General features: G+C 39.7%; 1 long non-coding RNA gene across 1 annotated transcript; it reads left to right on the top strand.

The window, feature by feature from the left end:
• Positions 1 to 1,797: 1,797 nt before the first annotated feature.
• Positions 1,798 to 2,334, top strand: LOC149718110 (uncharacterized). Its single transcript, XR_016367909.1, has 3 exons — positions 1,798 to 1,944; positions 2,024 to 2,112; positions 2,209 to 2,334. It is a non-coding gene; the product is annotated as an uncharacterized LOC149718110 (long non-coding RNA).
• Positions 2,335 to 6,426: the final 4,092 nt, after the last annotated feature.

Raw genomic sequence — 6,426 nt, forward strand, 5'->3', positions numbered from 1 at the left:
GGCTTCCCTGCCGTACAGCAGTGCCAAAAACTAACGCGAGAAGCTCTCTTACAATTCCTATTTTAAAACCGGCGAGAATCTACGATTTCCCGATGTATTGGGTTCATTACCCAGGGTTGGAATGCAGATTCTTTAATGCTTATGTTTTCAATTACTTATTTCTATATTTTAATGCGTAGACATATCGTGTAAAATTAGTACTCAAAGTAAAAATACTTGAAAACATTTGCTCCCCTTGACCAGGAGCTGGACAAGAGCTAGGCCTACTTTCTTCTACGTATTAATGCACCTTCGCGTCTAGCTTCACCATAAGTTCATAAGTGATATGTTCCTTCCATAAGCATGACCACTTCCTATACTTCGTTATGCTAGAGACTTACAGCTCGAGCTAGTTCGAGAACGACAAGCGAGAATTGCAGACTGCACTCGGTGGTTAATTTTCCTATTTAGTCTGCATTACTAAGCCTTTGACAGCGCCTCACCAAGAGTCTATGACCCACGTCACTTCACGACAAGCTTTCAGTAATTAGTGACAAACTTAGTTATGGTTTCACTAAAGGGTTTTTGCCAAATAATTGGCCAGCGAGCTAAGATAAAGTTTACTTGACCATTGACTTAAAGAAGGGTTTGACATCTAACATTTCTGGGGGCGAATGATGCGTTTGCTAGCTCCCCTTGTTTTTACTCCTAGCCTGGATTTCAATAGTGTATAGCTAGCGTAACGGGGATCCTGAATATACAGGGTTGTGTATACATAGATGAGAATGAGTGGAGAGAAAAAAATTTCTGTACAGAGTGCATATCAAAGCAGCTTCCTTGCTACATTTTTTTCTTCTCTTCTTTTTCGTTTTTGTAGGTGGGTGGGTGGGCGGGTTGGGCGAAGCTATGCCCGTTTAATATGCTTGGCTAGTTCTTCGGTCGCGGGTCCGAAGAAGGAAATCAGGAGTCTGGGGGGGCGGGGTAGGGGCAAGAGGGAGCCCCGAAACGAAGAGAGAGAGAGAAAAAATGCAAAAGAGTAAAAAAAGGGACCCGGCCCTAGCTTGGTCCCTTTAAAAGAAACCGACCCTGGCTCTGACGACTAGAAAATGGATGAAAAAATAGCCCCCCCCCCTTCCCCGAAACTTACAGTGAGTGGTTCGCGTATGCTGGCCACGAGATGGAGCGCGTGCGAACCGACATAGATATCGTCAAAAACGCCAGCACCATCTAGGGCCAAACACGGTGTATTTAACGATATATTCCCGATGTCTATGCCCCCAGTACAAAAGGGATAGGTTTTTTCCTAAACTGGAGATACTATAGTATAGGGGGCGAGGGCCCCAGCCTTTTACAGTACTCTGCTACAAAAAAAAATTCGGGTTTTTTTTCATCTCTTCTTATTTTTCTACTAGACATACGGCACGGTATGCTACTATGAGAAGAAGTTCCTCTTCCATTTGGGGTGGTCCGAAAGGCGTTAATGTGAAGGCACGTGGAAGGAGCCACCAATAGGGGGGGATAGCCCCCCGGGCGGCAGGCGGTGGGGACGCGACTATGCAGATCTATCGGCTGCAGAGTCCAGCCATCCGAGAGTTAGAAAGATCCCTATCGTCATCATACCCTTTTTCTTTTCCTACAGTTTTTTTAACCCCTACCAGCCCTTTCTCTCTCTCTCCCTCTCCCTCCCTTTCTCTCTTTTGCTCTGAGAGAGAGAGAGAGAGAAGAGCGAAAAAACTCTTGGTTGAAAAAAAAACTGACTTGGAGAAGTGAGTATATTAGAATACTGGTTTTTTTCATACTTAATTTTAGTAGCACGTCTAAAATTGGTAGGTTACCATCTTAAAGTGGAGCCATTTGGTCTCTCTCCAGTATCTGTGTTTTACGCTTCTATTGGTTCGCATCTAAAATTATGGAAAGTGCTTGAATTATCGGGGTTTACGAGGGGCCAGTCACTCGGAGCAATAGGTAAAAGATCTATTAGAGAGTCACAGCGATAAAATAATTTCATGAAATCCGAGAGTGATTACCCCCTCGGTTGTACTAGGAACTAAAGGGTAAAGTTACCAACCAACCAAACTTATCTTTTAAAGTTAAACTTTTGAAAAGTAAAGAAGACGCTAATATTAAAGTTAGGTAAAGCCTATGTATTCATAGAATGGTTCCGGATATTGTCGATAGATGGCGCTCGAGCATCGCTAAGAAACTATTTCTCTGGTATTTTGTCTTCAGGAAGGAATTTTGATTTTTCATCGGACTGAGAAAAACGGAGGGGGGAACATATTGTCATTATGCAAAATAGCATAGGGAACTAGCATGAATTACAAATATCGTTTTAACCACACTGGGCTTTCGGTGATAAGGTAGGTACGAAATAAATAATTAAGATTAATTTTTAGATTAAGTTTATTTAAGGTTAAAATAATTTGTTTTTTTATCAAATTTAATCTCGGTTTATTTATTTATTCTAGACGCCCTGTTGATTTTGGAATCCAATTAATTTCTCAAGTTGAATTATTAATGATTTATCTTGTTTAAGACGACCCCCGTAAGAAGTAAGCAAGCGGGGGTTCATTTTGGGGGTTCAGCGCGCTTTTTATTGAAGAAGGGTGCAGCGCCGAGCCTTGATTGGATTCGCCTGGAATGATTTCAAAGTCCAGCTGCGCGAATACGCGTTAGTTTAAACAACGCAAGCTCTTTTTTATTCTCTCCATCTACGCTTAAGTGCCATTGACCCCTTTTTATCTAACGCCTCTATTTCGGACACGTTAAATGGCTACATCCCCGCGCCTGTGCTGTAAACACGTATTCGGTACTTTACGATTAGCAAATATTCGTCTCGCTCTTCGACATAGAGTTCAGTATGTAGATATCGTAATTTGGCGAACATTTATATGGTGGGATGGACGATATTCGGGCATTACGATCACACCGAATAAGAAGGACACACTCATTTGGACGACAAGCTTTAGTTTGAAATAATTTATATTCAATTTTGTCGCTGTTGTTACAAACAAATTACATTTTAAACTTTTCTCGAATACTTCATTTACAAGTATCATAAGTTCATAGGATATGTTCCGTTCCATAAGTTTGTCATTGGTTACAAACTGGAGCTTGTCATGAAGTGAGTGAGGTAGGTCATAGATTCAGGGTATAAAGCGAGGGAGGCCTAGCTGGTGAGGCGCTGCTGTCAAATTTGGGCTTAGTATTGCAGACTAAATAGGACCTAGATGGAAGTCCAGCAAAATTAACCACCACCGAGTGTAGGACTTTAATTGACTCGCTTCCGTCGTTCTCCTTAGAACTAGTTATCTCGAGCTGTAAGTCTCTCAGTAGCATTACGAATCGTATAGGTAGTGTCATACTTATCGTGTAACATATCTTATAAACTTATTAATTATTAATAAATTCGGCTATTTGCAAAATAAATAAATTTGACCCCTTGGTATATACCTATAATTGAATTGAAAATCTATTCACGTCAGATTCCCAAATTTGACCGTTTTGGTTTGAATTTATTTATTTTTTGTCACGGCTACTTAAATAGGGGATTGTAAAAAAGAAAGAGGTCACGTGAAAGTGTTTTCAGTACTGCCAGATAACTTTAAAAACAAGGCTGGACATATTCAAAACGTCCTACTACACCCCGTCCCCCGCCCATAATCTTTTTTTTTTTTTTGGTGGGACAAGGCCTAACTTTTGTGTATTTGGATTTGGGCGCTGCAGATAATTAAACCTTTTAATTTAAAACTGAAGTTGAGTTTTTCTTTTCAATATGAAGTACGTAGCATTGCATTGATGTTCATTTTATATAAATAAAGGCAAAAACGGATTTATGGGATAAGAACGTCAGATCGTAGCTTTAGCCTCTAGTACCATCCTCGCATACTTTATTGAGAAACTTCGTCTGCTTATATTTTGACTCGACCCACAAATTCGATCTCTAGAAGTAGCTATATACAGAATTTGTGGGTAGAGTCAAAATATAAGCAGACGAAGTTTCTCAATAAAGTATGCGAGGATGGGGAGTGAATTCGCTAACTCCGACGTTCTTATCCCATAAATCCGTTTTTGATAAAGGTCCAACTATAAGAATCCATAACGATATTTTTAATCCAGCCTTGGTTCTTAAAGTTGACCTAAAGGAGCGTCTGCTCAAAGGTTCAAAGCAGCTGCACCACGTGACGAAACACTTTTTAGTGCCTTCCCCCCTATTTGTTTCCCCTCCTAATCTTTTTTACAATCCCCTATTGTACTTGACGAGGAAATTCCTTCAATCTTTTTATTACGTAGTTAAAAAATCTATCTGGGAACGAAAAAGAAATAAAGCGTATCAAAACGGACTCATTTCAATGTGTTTCTCCCACGAATGTCGCGGCCGCGCCACGCTATAATAGTTCTTACTCTTTCTTGGCGACAAAATCCTTTCCCGCTTGGACGGAAACGTTGCGTACATTTCGAGTGGACATTTTTCTCTCTCTCGGACTTTTTTCCCACGTGAAATTTAATGACTATTAAATATGAGAATGGACTCGCGGCAAAGACCGAATCGCCGCGCTTTTACCCGTTTCAATAAGGAAAAAAGACGGGTCATCCTGCTGCAAAAACTCACGCAAGGACATATGAAGCGATTCTTAAGCGCCTTGTCCGTGCTTAAGAATTTTAAATTGTTTCCCCCAAAAACATCCATTTTCTCATCGCGGTCCAGTAAATACTTTAATACACCTATCGGCTTACGATTCTATCTAGTGGTTAACCCCTCGTTGCAAATAAATAAATTAATTAAAAACAAAGGATGGACGTAATACAACGTGGCTTAAGATTTTATCTAGTGGTTAGACCCTCGTTGCAAATAATAAATAAATAAATTAAAAACAAAGGATGGACGTTGGAAGGCGATTAAGTTGGGAGAGATGGGAAGCGACGGAAAGGGACAATGGAGACAAGCCGCGGTATTTGACGGAGGCGCGGCCGCCAAAGACATTCCGAATGTCGGATCGGCCGTCTCTCCCGCCGTACACATTCGAGTATTCATCGCTAATAAACAGTTTCACGCGTCACTGAACAATGATTATACGACGCGACGCAATTATAACAAAAGTAACTCAATCATAATAAGCCAGCGGAAGTATGACAGTTAACAGAGAACCAATCAATTTAGGTGGCAACTATAGGCTATACGTAATAGCAATTAACCATGGAGGCATACTTATAACTCTCAAGTCACTAATTTTATTACGTGAGTGACATACATAAAAAGCTATGTAGTGAACAAATTCGGTTACGTTGAAAAATGGACTCTAATTAATTAAACCTTTTTGGCATGTGGTCATTAAAAAGAGATACGATGGTCAGCCCTTTAACTATAGCTATACAAAAGACGATCGGGGTTGAAACCGAAGGAATTGAATGGCTTAGCTTTTTCTATAACTAAACTCATTGTTTCAAATCTGTTATTATTTTAAAAATGTAAAGAGAGAGGGGATGCAAGGGTTTGCGGTGAGAAAGACATGGACACATGGACATTATTCTTATAACTTTTTTTTTTATCTTCCCGAAAGAAAAAGTGTGGGAAGCTCATTTTGACCGAAGCTTAAGTTTGTCCATGCGTGTAATATATAATCTTTCCTATAATTCAGACATTTCTTTTAAACTGAACCAACGACGAACCAAATTTAAGAATAGTTTTCTTAGATCATCATACGTGGATCTTAAACACTATACCCTACAAAAGGGGATCGGAATTAAAACTAGGGATCAGGATTCTAGTATTTCAAGGTCATTATGAATTTAAATATCATTTCATAGCGCTTAAGACGTTATTATTATTAGAGCTATAGAAGCGTGGATTGAATTAAGTAAAAAATGTTTAATCTGTATTAATTGTTTCTGCAGGACATAATTTCAAAAAATATTTTCAAAGTGATTGCTATTTAGAGATAGGCATGAGGGGTAGTAAAACTGTATTCCCCCTAATCTCACTGTGAATATACAGTCTGTATAGTCCTCTTCAGATATACACCTATATAGTCTATTATATATATGGTGGTATTAGTAATTAGAGACGATCACGCAATGAAGCGGTGCATGGTGGTTGTCAATTAGACCATTTAGAACGTGCACTCTCCCCATGAAGAGAAGTAATAAAAAAGTGGTGAAAAGAGTGAAATTTTGGTAGAAAAAATGCTTTTGGGATAGAGATGAGGGTAATTTAAGAAGATGTCCATTAATAGGGTTGATTATTATGAACGAGTGTTTATCGGCGTTGCCGCGCACCGTTATAATCGTCAGCTCGCTCGCTTTGATGCTTCAAGGCTTTTTAAGCCATTCTTACGCCTTCCTGAACTTGGATTAAAAGGGGTTCCAAGTGCAACCAGCTCCCTTACCCCTTTCCCACCCCTTCCCGGCAACTCCTCTAGATCGCTTCTCTTAAATTCAAAAGTATAT

Source organism: Phalangium opilio, unplaced genomic scaffold (genome assembly GCF_054372755.1).
Source record: "Phalangium opilio isolate 3A_F unplaced genomic scaffold, DU_Popi_V2 ptg000002l_1, whole genome shotgun sequence".
NCBI classification, from domain to species: domain Eukaryota; kingdom Metazoa; phylum Arthropoda; class Arachnida; order Opiliones; family Phalangiidae; genus Phalangium; species Phalangium opilio.